The sequence below is a fragment of the Bufo gargarizans genome, chromosome 6 (assembly GCF_014858855.1).
Source record: "Bufo gargarizans isolate SCDJY-AF-19 chromosome 6, ASM1485885v1, whole genome shotgun sequence".
In the NCBI taxonomy this organism is placed as follows: Eukaryota; Metazoa; Chordata; class Amphibia; order Anura; family Bufonidae; genus Bufo; species Bufo gargarizans.
Window position 1 is genome coordinate 35,617,025 of NC_058085.1, and position 14,883 is coordinate 35,631,907.

Genomic DNA, 14,883 nt, shown 5'->3' on the forward strand with positions numbered 1-14,883 from the left:
AGGTCACACTACCAAGCCTACCTTCTCCCAGTCCAATAAAATCCAGCCCATCAACCTAACAAAACTGTCTCAGCAACCTACACATTGCTGAGACCATTTTAACCTTCTGGATTTTATTTACCTCACCCGGTTGAGGAAGCTGAGTGGGATATACACACCTTTCAGGACTTTACCATACACTTTTCTGTTCACTTTACCACACAACTTAGAGGTCTGTTGCACATAGACATGAGGGCCTTCTCATAGCTAAGTTATATCCACTTAAAAGGCTTAAGGATGAAGTAAACCTATTCAGCTTCAATTCTACTCAAGGAGTGGATAGTTTCAAACCACACATTATTAGCCTCTTAGGCATCCTACAGGAAGGATTTGGAGAAGTACAGTATATCGAATTAGAAAAGTCAGAATTTTGGCCATGTCTGTTCTTTGAGCTTATCCTTTTAACAAAAGTCCTTAATAAAAAGGTTCTTAAAATGTTTGCTTAGATGTGGCCTTCTATACTCAGATGTGTGTTTGGCCTTATTCCTAAATGGTTTAAGCTAGTCTTCCTTTGAACCTCTGGAGCAGATCTCACATACAGTCAGGTCCATAAATATTGGGACACCGACACAATTCTAACATTTGTGGCTCTATACACCACCACAATGGATTTGAAATGAAACAAACAAGACGTGCTTTACCTGCAGACTGTCAGCTTTAATTTGAGGGTATTTAAATCCAAATCAGGTGAACGGTGCAGGAATTACAACAGTTTGCATATGTACCTCCCACTTGTTGAGGGACCAAAAGTAATGGGACAATTGGCTTCTCAGCTGTTCCATGGCCAGATGTGTCTTATTCCCTCATTATCCCAATTACATATAATACAATGAGCAGATAAAAGGTCCAGAGTTAGTTTCAAGTGTGCTAGTTGCATTTGGAATCTGTTGCTGTCAACTCTCAAGATGACATCCAAAGAGCTGTCACTATCAGTGAAGCAAGCCTTAGGCTAAAAAAACAAAACAAACCCATCAGAGAGATAGCAGAAACATCAGGCATGGCCAAAACAACTTTTTGGAACATTCTTAAAAAGAAGGAACGCACCGGTGAGCTCAGCAACACCAAAAGACCCGGAAGACCAAGGAAAACAACTGTGATGGATGACCGAAGAATTCTTTCCCTGGTGAAGAAAACACCCTTCACAACAGTTGGCCAGATCAAGAACACTCTCCAGGAGGTAGGTGTATATGTGTCAAAGTCAACAATCAAGAGAAGACTTCACCAGAGTGAATAAAGAGGGTTCACCACAAGATGTAAACCATTGGTGAGCCTAAAAAACAGGAAGGCCAGATTAGAGTTTGCCAAACGACATCTAAAAAAGCCTTCACAGTTCTGGAACAACACCCTATGGACAGATGAGACCAAGATCAACTTGTACCAGAGTGATGGGAAGAGAAGAGTATGGAGAAGGAAAGGAACTGCTCATGATCCTAAGCATACCACCTCATCAGTGAAGCATGGTGGTGGTAGTGTCATGGCGTGGGCATGTATGGCTGCCAATGGAACTGGTTCTCTTGTATTTATTGATGATGTGACTGCTGACAAAAGCAGCAGGATGAATTCTGAAGTGTTTGGGGCAATATTATCTGCTCATATTCAGCCAAATGCTTCAGAACTCATTGGACGGCGCTTTACAGTGCAGATGATTAATGACCCAAAGCATACTGCAAAAGCAACCAAAGAGTTTTTAAGGGAAATAAGTGGAATGTTATACAATGGCCAAGTCAATCACCTGACCTGAATCCGATTGAGCATGCATTTCACTTACTGAAGACAAAACTGAAGGGAAAATGCCCCAAGAACAAGTAGGAACTGGAGACAGTTGCAGTACAGGCCTGGCAGAGCATCACCAGGGAAGAAACCCAGCGCCTGGTGATGTCTATGCGTTCCAGACTTCAGGCTGTAATTGACTGCAAAGGATTTGCAACCAAGTATTAAAAAGTGAAAGTTTGATGTATGATTATTATTCTGTCCCATTACTTTTGGTTTCTTCACAAGTGGGAGGCAGATATGCAAACTTGAATACAAGGGAATATCGCACTAAGATGAGAAGGGGATCCAAAAAGAGGTGCACCCACTAACAGACAGCACTCAGTCTGATAGTGATAAATAAATAAAAGGATTGGAGTGGGGCACTCACTAAAAGTATAGGGATCTTGAATTTATTGGGACAACAACACAATAGAAGTACAATAAACGCAATAAAATATCAATATTGCAATAAAATATCAATATTACAATAAAAGGAGAGCAAATAAAATATGGTACTACCGATGATAGGCAATAAAATATAACAACAATAAAATGCAATAAAAAAGGATTAAATACAATACTATTTAAATAAATAAATTGATAAGGATCCCGATGGATATGGTTAAAAATGGTGAGTTCATATATCAACCGTAAAGACATTCACTGGTTAAATCCTGAAGAATAATTCCATGTATGGTAATCCGCTCCGACAGCCAGTCTTTAAATAATTCTCTCAAGCAAGAAAGATCAGAGTCCCAAGCGTATGCAGCTAAAGAATTATATTGGATATCAGTTTAGCTGCTGATACGCACAGCGGCGTCCCGCTGTAGTGATGCGATCGCTTATGTGTGGGGTATACAAGTGCTTACCCGAGGCTTCTGGATAACGATTCCTCGACACGGTGTGTTGGTATACAACTCCGGTCTCAAGGATTGATGTCTTGTTTCAAATTTGGCGCCAGTTGAAATGTTTGTTGCACGCGGTTTAAGTTACCTGTGTAGTGCAACACCGATAATTCCGGTAATGACTCTGGCCCACAAATGATAACTTCCAGGCTTCTCGGACTTGCAGACCCACTTGCTCCTGGTGGGGGGGGGGGGATACCAGACGCGTTTCGGGGATTTACAAAGCAGACCCCTTCCTCAGTGGTTGACGACCCCCTGTTCGTATTCCGTCTTTATAGAGCATGAGAGACAGGGAAGAACTGGTTCGGAATCCGGATTTTAAGGATTAGGATCAATTAGAACTGACTGTCACTTTATATTCGGCATATCGTCAGCCATATCATTCACATAATCAGGTAAGTAATGTTAATTCATCATATGAATAGGGAACATCAAAATGAAAGTAAAAATATTAGTGTAAATCCATATATACATATAAACGATTACGGGATCTCCATCTATAAAGACCTCCATATCTTATTAAAGTGCACACTATAGCGGTTTCTCTAAAATCACATCAAATGAAATGATATCGTTCTTGCAAATGAATCCATGCGATTCTATTGCGTCTTTGTATACAACTAGGTGTTCTATGGGAAAAAAAGTGTGGTCTTTTCAATATGTGTTAATTATTTAGATACATTCACTACTGATGTGGTTACAAGGGAAAGCGATATCTAAACATGATAGTTTTCAGATCCCAAACATTACATTGTAGTTACATATAATCTCTATAATAATAAAATTCTCATAGAGCACATGAAGGAAATCGTCCATACGGAATGTCTATATAGAGACAGCAAAATGATTGTAAGCGGTCTCCATATATACAGAGCTGTCATATAAAGTTCCAATACTAATTTGGCAATCTCATCATATAAAAAGCGCACCGATAATCGCACATATTTTTATGCGTCTATGGTGCGTTTTTTAATAATGTGGTATTATTTTTATTTTTTATTTTTTTAAAAGAATTTTTGTGAGATTCCTCAGAGTAAGTCCCTTGTTTTTCGCCAATATGCCTTTACATTCAAAACAGTTTTCAAAACGGTTTATGAGGATATATTGGATGGGGACCAACTGTTGAGGAGGAACAGCACGACTTCAAATATCGTGCTGTTGGTCATCGACAGATGGCACCCATCCTATAGGAAACCAAATAATTCGAAATCAGCATTTAAGCCTGACGGTTGTAATGTGTTTAGCTCAAAAATTCGTTTGGTTTCTAAACGTGACATTTTTTCCACGTGATTACCTCCTCTCCAGTTTTTATGTACCTTATCAATTGCTGAAAATGTCATACAAGAAGGATCTTGGTTGTGTGTTATTTTAAAATGGTATGACAGGGAGTGAGTTTCAAAACCCTTCTTTATATTGCCTACATGTTCCGCAATGCGCTTTTTTAAAGTTCTTTTAGTTCTTCCTACGTATTGGAGCTTACAAGGGCATTCTATTACATAAATTACATCCTCTGTGCTGCATGTAAGGAATTCATTTATTTGGTGGCAATGCTTGTTTGTCGTTGATCTAATTTCCGTTGTTTTTTTTAGGAAACAAAGTTAGTTTGCAATTGCCACATTTACCGCAGCGATAGAAGCCTTGAATATTCGCCCAAGATTGGATATTTGAGGTACGGCTTTTCTTCTTCTGAACCGTAGATGCAATTTTAATGCTCAAATTGGGGGCCTTGGTGAACACAATTTTAAGTTTTACTGGTATCACGGTGTTTAATGTCTTATCGTTTTTCAGTAGATGCCAATGTTTGTTGACAATATTCTGGATTTTCCTAAAATCTCCGTTAAATGGTAAAATCTGACGTAAATTGGAATCCGTAGGTTCAACCTTTTTATTTTTAACCTTTTTATCTATAAAAAACTCTTCCCTGTTCATTTCTTTGACTTTATTGAGTGCCACATTTAAGATCTCCATCGGGTAATCCTTAGCTAAAAATTGGTCTGTCATGATTTTAGCTTCCTTTTCGAATTCAGTGTTCAATGTACAATTCCGTTTGGCTCTTCATAGCTGTCCCTGCGGGATGTTAATCAGCCAATTAGGGAGATGACAGCTATTAAAAAGAATATAGCTGTTGCATGCTGTAGGCTTCGCGAAAGTTGCAATGTACAACTTTCGCTGTGCGTATCAGCAGCTAAACTGATATCCAATATAATTCTTTAGCTGCATACGCTTGGGACTCTGATCTTTCTAGCTTGAGAGAATTATTTAAAGACTGGCTGTCGGAGCGGATTACCATACATGGAATTATTCTTCAGGATTTAACCAGTGAATGTCTTTACGGTTGATATATGAACTCACCATTTTTAACCATATCCATCGGGATCCTTATCAATTTATTTATTTAAATAGTATTGTATTTAATCCTTTTTTATTGCATTTTATTGTTGTTATATTTTATTGCCTATCATCGGTAGTACCATATTTTATTTGCTCTCCTTTTATTGTAATATTGATATTTTATTGCAATATTAATATTTTATTGCGTTTATTGTACTTCTATTGTGTTGTTGTCCCAATAAATTCAAGATCCCTATACTTTTAGTGAGTGCCCCACTCCAATCCTTTTATTTAGATATAAAAAATGTTGTAATTCCTACACCGTTCACCTGATTTGGATGTAAATACCCTCAAATTAAAGCTGACAGTCTGCAGTTAAAGAACATCTTGTTCGTTTCATTTCAAATCCATTGTGGTGGTGTACATAGCCAAAAATGTTAGAATTGTGTCGATGTCCCAATATTTATGGACCTGACTCTAAATACCTATCCTTAAAGGGGTTGTCTCATCATAGACAATGGGGGCATATCGCTAGGATATGCCCCCATTGTCTTATAGGTGCGGGTCCCACCATTGGGACCCGTACCTATATTGAGAACGGAGCCCTGCAAGGTGTTGGCTGGAGGACTGCAGTCTGGCCACCACCAAGCCGGCTGCCCATAGAAGTGAATGGGAATGAACCGCGCATGCATGGCCCCCGCTCATATTCATTTCTATGGGGCCGACGGAAATAGCCGAGCCAGCTGGCTCGGCTATTTTCGCCGTCCCCATAGAAAATGAATGGAGGATAGCTGCGCAGTGCGCCTGTCTTCAATTGTGAAAGAAACTACACCCCTCAAGGTATTTAAAATTGATTTTACAAACATCGCTAACCCTTTAGGTGTTCCACAGTTAATGGCAAATGGAGATAAAATTTCAGAATTTAGATTTTTGGGCAAATTTTCCATTTTAATCCATTTTTTTCAGTAGCAAAGCAAGGGTTAACAGCCAAACAAAACTCAATATTTATTGCCCCGATATTTTAGTTTGCAGAAACACCCCATATGTGGCCATAAACTACTGTACAGGCACACGGTAGGGCGTAGAGGGAAAGGTGCGTCGTGTGGTTTTTGGAAGCCAGATTTTGCTGGACTGGTTTATTTACACCATGTCCCATTTGAAGCCCCCCTGATGCACCCCTAGAGTAGAAACTCCATAAAAGTGACCCCATCTAAGAAAATACACCCCTCAAGCTATTCAAAACTGACTTTACAAACGTCGTTAACCCTTTAGGTGTTCCACAAGAGTTATTGGCAAATGGAGATGAAATTTAAGAATTTAAATTTTTGGGCAAATTTTCCATTTGAATCCATTTTTTACAGTAGCAAAGCAAGGGTTAACAGCCAAACAAAACTCAATATTTTAAGCCACAAAATTTAATCGGTTTAAAACAGTACGAAAATTTATTAGAAACAGTAACTCTAAAATTATTTAGGACAGTAAAAATAAATATAAAAATATTCCCATTAGAATCAAGGCCAATCTTTATAAATACACATTATACAAATAGATCTATCAGTGCACTGAGGATCCTGAAGGATAAAAAATAAATAAATAATTAAATCGGCTGATGGTGAGCATGATTTAAAGGACACTCAGTCACTGGTAGTGGGAATAAAATCCTAAACAGCCAACCAGTAGCAGCACAGTAATTAATAGCTATGAATCTAAAACCCTTTTGAGCAGGGTAGATGCAAGTCTGTAGCGCCAGCTATCGGCCCTTGTACCACCTTGATAGCGTCTACAGTATTCCCGCAACACCCGCCTTGCACAATAGTCAGAAGACAGTTCAAGGCAGTTTGTAAAATAACAGTTGCTATAACTATTGAATGTCAATAAACCTGAGGGTGGTAGAAAAAATTAGTTTGCGCAGCAGTCAAAATGATTGTCTCATTTGTCAGTCAATGTCCTAAAAAGGTTTTGCATTTGGCAACATTGTATCAGACAATAGGAAATGGATGAAAAATAACTGAATTCCTATCGTGGAGAAAGAGGTGATTGTTAGTCCATAATCCTAGTAAGCGGCTTTGTACCTCCTTTATAGCGCCTGCAGTGAAAGTTTGAATTGTAGCTACTAACTAACATACGGCGGCGTCCCGCTGCATGTATGTCCCAGCAGTGTCCCGCTGGCAGTAGCTAAATAATATATTCGGTAACACCGACCAGAGGTCGGAACGGTCTTACCCGTTTGGAGTGACCCCGACTGCCGTGTTCAGGTGGAGATTTCCTTTTCCTTCACCAAGGATTCGTTTGCCGTGTCTTTCAACGGATGTTCGGCAGCGGTCTTCTTATTTGTGTAGTGCACTACTCCATGAAACGATGGGGGGTCTGACCAGACGCGTTTTGGGGTTAGAGTATCCCCTTCTTCAGTGGCACTGAAGAAGGGGATACTCTAACCCCAAAACGCGTCTGGTCAGACCCCCCATCGTTTCAAGGAGTAGTGCACTACACAAATAAGAAGACCGCTGCCGAACATCCGTTGAAAGACACGGCAAACGAATCCTTGGTGAAGGAAAAGGAAATCTCCACCTGAACACGGCAGTCGGGGTCACTCCAAACGGGTAAGACCGTTCCGACCTCTGGTCGGTGTTACCGAATATATTATTTAGCTACTGCCAGCGGGACACTGCTGGGACATACATGCAGCGGGACGCCGCCGTATGTTAGTTAGTAGCTACAATTCAAACTTTCACTGCAGGCGCTATAAAGGAGGTACAAAGCCGCTTACTAGGATTATGGACTAACAATCACCTCTTTCTCCACGATAGGAATTCACAGTTATTTTTCATCCATTTCCTTTTGTCTGATACAATGTTGCCAAATGCAAAACCTTTTTAGGACATTGACTGACAAATGAGACAATCATTTTGACTGCTGCGCAAACTAATTTTTTCTACCACCCTCAGGTTTATTGACATTCAATAGTTATAGCAACTGTTATTTTACAAACTGCCTTGAACGGTCTTCTGACTATTGTGCAAGTCGGGTGTTGCGGGAATACTGTAGACGCTATCAAGGTGGTACAAGGGCCGATAGCTGGCGCTACAGACTTGCATCTACCCTGCACAAAAGGGTTTTAGATTCATAGATATTAATTACTGTGCTGCTACTGGTTGGCTGTTTGGGATTTTATTCCCACTACCAGTGACTGAGTGTCCTTTAAATCGTGCTCACCATCAGCCGATTTAATTATTTATTTATTTTTTATCCTTCAGGATCCTCAGTGCACTGATAGATCTATTTGTATAATGTGTATTTATAAAGATTGGCCTTGATTCTAATGGGAATATTTTTATATTTATTTTTACTGTCCTAAATAATTTTAGAGTTACTGTTTCTAATTAATTTTCGTACTGTTTTAAACCGATTAAATTTTGTGGCTTAATATCTTGTGGTGTGCCCAGTCTTCTATTGATTGTTGTGATATTTTCCTGAGTAGTGGGGTGATACTACTCGACTGTGGGCACCCCGGTTGGTGGTCACACAAACTTGTGCGTCTGACTACCTTTGACCTTGAAAACTCAATATTTATTGCCCCGATATTGTAGTTTGCAGAAACACCCCATATGTGGCCATAAACTACTGTACAGGCACACGGTAGGGTGTAGAGGGAAAGGTGCGGCGTGTGGTTTTTGGAAGGCAGATTTTGCTGGACTGGTTTATTTACACCATGTCCCATTTGAAGCCCCCCTGATGCACCCCTAGAGTAGAAACTCCATAAAAGTGACCCCATCTAAGAAAATACACCCCTCAAGCTATTCAAAACGGACTTTACAAACGTCGTTAACCCTTTAGGTGTTCCACAAGCGTTATTGGCAAATGGAGATGAAATTTAAGAATTTAAATTTTTGGGCAAATTTTCAATTTTAATCCATTTTTTCCAGTAACAAAGCAAGGGTTAACAGCCAAACAAAACTCAATATTTATTGCCCTGATTCTGTAGTTTGCAGAAACACCCAAAGAGTAGAAACTCCGTAAAAGTGACCCCATTTTGGAAACAACGGGATAAGGTGGCAAGGTTACCAAAATTAGAAATTCTGAAATTTCATCTCCATTTGCCATAAACTGTTGAGTAACACCTAAAGGGTTAATAAAGTTTGTAAAAATCAGTTTTGAATACCTTGAGTGCTGTAGTTTCTTAGATGGGGTCACTTTTATGGAGTTTCTACTCTAGGGGGGCATAAGGGGTTCTTTAAATGGGACATGGGGCCAAAAAAAAAGGCCATCAAAATCTGCCTTCCAGAAACCATACAGCATTCCTTTCCTTCTGCGCCATGCCGTTTGGTTATACAGCAGTTTACAACCACATATATGATGTTTCTGTAAACTGCAGAATCAGGGTAATAAAAATTAAGTTTTGTTTGGCTGTTAACCCTTGCTTTGTTACTGGAAAAAATGGTTTAAAATGGAAAATTTGTCAAAAAATTGCTGTTTTGGCACAGTTTTTATTTTATTTTTTTGATAGTGTTCATCTGAGGGGTTAGGTCATTGGGTATTTTTTATAGACCATATTCTTACGGACACGGCAATACCTAATATGTCAACTTTGTATTTATTTAGGTTTTACACTATATTATCCTTTTATAAACAAAAACAAAAAAACATTTTAGTATCTCCATAGTCTAAGAGTCAGGTGTTTTATAGTTTTTAGCCGGTTATCTTAGGTAGGGACTCATTTTTTGCGGGATGAGAGGACGGTTTTATTGGCACTTTTTTCACTGTTTTATTTTTTTTGACCGTGTTCATCTGAGAGGTTAGGTCATGGGGTATTTGAGTGGTGGTGTCCTTCCATATTCCCCTCCTGTGACACACTCTGCACCTTTTGTGGGTCCGTCCCTTCTTTCTAGTATGAGGGACCACACCTGGAAAGTGTTGGCCAGGGATGATCCGGGCACCTGCAGTTCCCGAGGTACTCCGGCCTTCTCTTTCCCGGTCAGAAAAGATCAGGGCCTTGAGGACTGCCTCATAGAACTGAAGGAATGTCCCTGTGTTGGCAGCGCTCTGGGACAGCACAAAAGAGTTGTACAAGGCAACCTGTACCAAGTAGACCGCAACTTTTTTGTACCATGCCTGGGTTTTGCGCATTGCATTATATGGCTTGAGGACTTGATCAGAGAGATCAACTCCTCCCGTATACTGATTGTAGTCGACTATACAATCGGGCTTGAGGACCGTTGCCGAGGTACCCCACACAGGGACAGGGGTGATGCCATTACCGTGAATTGTGGACAGTACAAGGACATCCCTTTTGTCCTTATATCTGACCAGCAACAGGTTTTCACTGGTAAGGGCACAGGTCTCACCCCTGAAGATAGGTACCTGGAGGGGGTGGGTAGGGAGGCCACATTGATTTTTCTGCACGGTCCCACATACGGACGTGGATCTGGCGGCAAGGGGCTGGAACAAGGGGATACTAGTATAAAAGTTATCCACGTACAGGTGGTAACCCTTATCTAGTAGTGGGTGCATAAGGTCCCACACAAGTTTCCTGCTAAGAGTGGGGGGACATTCTGGGGGTTCAATACGGGAATCTCGCCCCTCGTATACACGAAACTTGTAAGTGTACCCTGAGGTACTCTCACAAAGTTTGTACAGCTTCACGCCATACCTCGCCCGCTTAGAGGGAACATACTGGCGGAAAATAGTCGTCTCCCCTTGAAAGCAATGAGAGACTCATCAACTGCGACCTCCCTTCCAGGTACATAGGCCTCCAAAAATTTGGCCCCAAAGTGATCGATGACCGGCCTGATTTTATCAGCATAATGCAGGCATTTCCGAATGGCCTCAAAACAGAAACGTGTCATAGCTGTACTGTAAAGTGGGGTCTGGTAGAGGACTTACCCACTCCAGTAATGCCTGACACTGTTTTTTATTTACTAGGCCTATGTGCAGCACGAGGCTCCAAAACATCCTCATCTCGGCTTCATTGACCGAAGTCCAGCCACCGGGCCTAACCAAAAAGGTGCCCGGGTGTTGAGCAATGAACTGTTGGGTGAACATGTTTGTTTGCTCCACCATCAGATTAACAAAGTGGTCACTGAAAAAAAGACTAAAATAGTCATATTCAGTGAAGCCCACTGTGGGAATTTGGATTCCTGCTTGGCCAACAAATCAGGAATCGCAGGTTCAAAATGCTCTAGGGTACACCATGCAAGTTCACCAGTAGGGGGCTCCGGTGGACTTAACTGGTGGGCCAGAAAAGTAGTACGAGCGCCAGAGCTTTTCGTACTTGTGTGGGCCACAGGGTCCCTGGCAAGTTGGTACCCTTGCTCCACCTGGCGGTATCTCCGCCGCCTTAGGGGCTCATCACCATCGCTAGATGATGAGGAGGACGTGGATGACAAAAGGAAAGTGGGGTCATCCTCGTCCTCACTGGGGCTCTTGGAGTCGGAGGCAAGCTGGGCGTATGCCTCCTCGGCTGACAACATCCGGCGGGCCATAGGGGAGTGTGTGCGTGTGTGTAAATCTTGATTTAGTGTGCGTGTGTGTGGGGGCACGGGTGTTCGTGGACTTTGCCCTAAAACTAACAGAAAAAAAAAACTAAAAAGAAAAAAAGGCCAAAAAATGTGAAAATAAAATAATTCAAACTCGCTGATCAGCCGTCCAAAGCTGATCAGTGGTGGGGTGTGCGATGCGCTAACAGTGGGCGGACGCTAAGAGTGCCAGCCACAGTCAGCGTACGCAGAAACAAAAAAACTGCTTGCGCCCCAAAAAATTGGGGGGGGGGGGGGCAGGGCGGCAAGCTGCAGCACCCCTGGGGGGGTCTAGGGTCAAAGACATGCGATTAGGGTGATGCAACAGTTAAAACTTTTTTTTAACACTAAACTTTCCCTGAATATCCCTGCCTAACCTAACCTGTCCCTAACCTTTTCCTAAATATCTTTTAGTGCCAGGTGGCACTGTGGAGGGTCAGAAGGGGGGTGCTGGGCAGATATGAAGGAGCTGGCTCTGGAGATCCGATGCAGGCTCCTCTCTCCTTGCTCCCGGACACAGAAGAGAAGGAGGAGGAGAGGGGCGCTGCAATAATTCGAACCTCCTGCCCGCCCTGCAACCAATCAGAAGCGACCCTGAGAGGTGGTGTCACCATCACCTCTCAGGATTGCAGGATGGTGATTGGTGGTGTATTATTACACCACTGATCACCATCCTGTTTCGGGTTATCGGGTCCACAAAGGCCCGAATAACCTGGAAACGCCGCAAACCGCAGGTCTGAATTGACTTCAGCAAGCACCCAGTTCCGATCACCGGAACTACACATGACGAACAGGTACGTCATGTTTCCTTCAGTATCGGGACATCATGACGTACCGGTACGTCATGTGTCCCCAAGAGGTTAAAAAACCTTTTTGACTGGATCTCTTTATCTTTGGAAGCTATCAATTGCTCTATCTGCAGGAATTTTTTTGTGGTCGAAATCACTTGATCAATATTTGGGATCTGCGGGAGTAGCCAATCTGTTAGTATGCATTTTTTTCTGCCATAATGATGGTATGTGCCACAGGTGGAAGGTGGGTGGCACGCCCTGTCTTTGGATTGGTACTCCCGCCACATGCCTGAAACAAAGCCACTCTACAGTCCATAGGTAGTGTGTACGTACTTAACCTTTTGATTAGAGCGTCAGTATCATCCCACAGTACTTTTAATTTATCACAACTCCACAACCCATGGTATAGGTCAGACCCTGGGGCATTTTGTTTGCCAGTTGGGCATATGGGCAAGGGAGGAATATTGAAAGCATATATTGCCCTATGCATGATTTTTTTGTTGGGTCTCCCTCCAATTTTCTGAAAGGATATGTTACAGTTTTCCTAAAGTCTGACCATCCATTAAGTATTTCTATTCCCACCTCATTGTATCCTAGGTGGTCTGCCCATCCTTTATACATTAAATGGGGGTTTTCTTTTTGTAGCTTGACTTTAAGGAAGGAATACAAATCTGAAATTGATAAATTTATTACCGGATAAAAGGAGGGTATCCATTGCATTTGAAGGAGCCTCTTTGGATATATCTGTCAATTTAGACTTACAATAATGCAATATTTGGTGATCCCTGAGAAGGGTGGCGGAAGATCAGCAAATCGAGTATGAACCAGAGCCATCAAATCCCAAGGGTTCCCCATGCTCTTCTCTAAGGGTAGGTTAGAGTAGTAATTTGTGTTCCTTTTCCAATCTAAAATATGGCGTAACAAGCAAGCTAAGTTATATCCCCTTACATTTGGAAAATTCACTCCCCCTTCTAGTTTGGGTCTCATTAATTTGTTTAGAGCTATTCTAGGTCTCTTTCCCGATAGTGAAATGGGAATTTAGAGCTGTCTCATCTTTGTGGTTTATTAATACTGGGATCGTTTGTAGAGGATACAGAAGTCTAGCAAAGCATGACATTTTGACTAGGTGACATCTTCCTATTAGATTGAGTGGGAGCTGTGACCACCTCCTCAGATCTGAAAATCTATTCTCTAATAGGGGTTTATAGTTCAGATCGTATAGAGAAGCAGGAGACCGGCCTATCTTGATTCCTAGGTACTTAATATATGTACTTGGGGAAGCTATGCTATGGGCCTTATGTATTAAATTACCTCTACCAGTATTGCCACCCAGGTCTAGTAATTCACATTTAGATAGGTCTACTTTATATCCTGAGTAAGATCCAAATTCTGGCAATGCAGATAATATTTTGGGTATATGTGCTGACGGATCCTCTAGAAATAAAATGACATCATCTGCAAATAGTGCTATCTTGAATTCCTGTTTTCCCACCTTAATGCCTCTAAATATCTCAGATGATTGAAGATACAGGAGAAGACACAGTCGGTACTCCGTATGTCAGAGATGCGGTGCGCACGTCCAGGGTAAAACTTCACGTACTTACACAAAGAGGACCGGCATTCGCTGAAGTAGAATGATAATTCAATATTTAATGGTCACATACAGAAGGCAAGTGACGCGTTTCGGCTACTATGAGCCTTTTTAAAACATAGTGATAACAAACAAAAAGCACATTTGAATAGCCCACGATGGGGCCGGAAGTGACGTGGGTTGCCATAGCAACCTAGTAAACAAAGGACACCATAATGCAGAAATTGCAAACTTGCACAACAATATTACTAAATGATATGATCCAATAGGCTTCTCTCCTTTTGAGCATTTTAACCCTGTCGCCACCTCTCCTTGGCAAAGGTACGTGCTCTATTATCTGGAAGTGCAACTGAGAGATGGTATGTCGGCATTTATCAAAATGATATGGGATGGGAAGTAACAAATTTTTCTTTCTAATTATAGATTTGTGTTTGCAAAAATGATCCTTCATCCTAGTGGAAGTCTCACCGACATACACAAGTCCGCAGGGGCACTTCAAGATATAAGCCACAAAGTTACTGTCACATGTGAAGAAACCATTTATTTTAAATTTTTCTCCTGTATACGGGTAAGTGAAATGTTCACCTTTGATCACACTAGAGCAATGTATGCACTGAAGGCATGGGTAAGTACCATTTTTGGGTGTGGAAAGAGATGCCTGGTGTACGTTAGATCTTTCGCTACCAACATCAGCTCTAACTAGAATATTGCGAATGTTCTTTGACCTTTTGTAGGACATCATAGGGGGAGACTGGAATTCTTTGATGTTGGGATAGGCTCTACTAATGATGTTCCAGTGCTTGTTAATGATGGTTCTACATTTGTTGACCCAGGGGTGGTATTTCACCACAAAAGGAACTCGTGGTGGCTATTCATGGAGGTGTCAGTGAATTGTTTTGCCCGTTTAAAATTCAGTATGTCATTAGGATGGCCTCTGCTTTGGAATTTCCCTAACATTTCTT

General features: G+C 41.5%; 1 protein-coding gene across 1 annotated transcript in view; it reads right to left on the minus strand.

Annotated features, from left to right (window-relative positions):
- The window catches only part of LOC122939922 (oocyte zinc finger protein XlCOF22-like), a 348,165-nt gene that overhangs the window by 128,143 nt on the left and 205,139 nt on the right, over positions 1 to 14,883 (minus strand). The gene's annotated exons all lie outside the window — the stretch shown is intronic.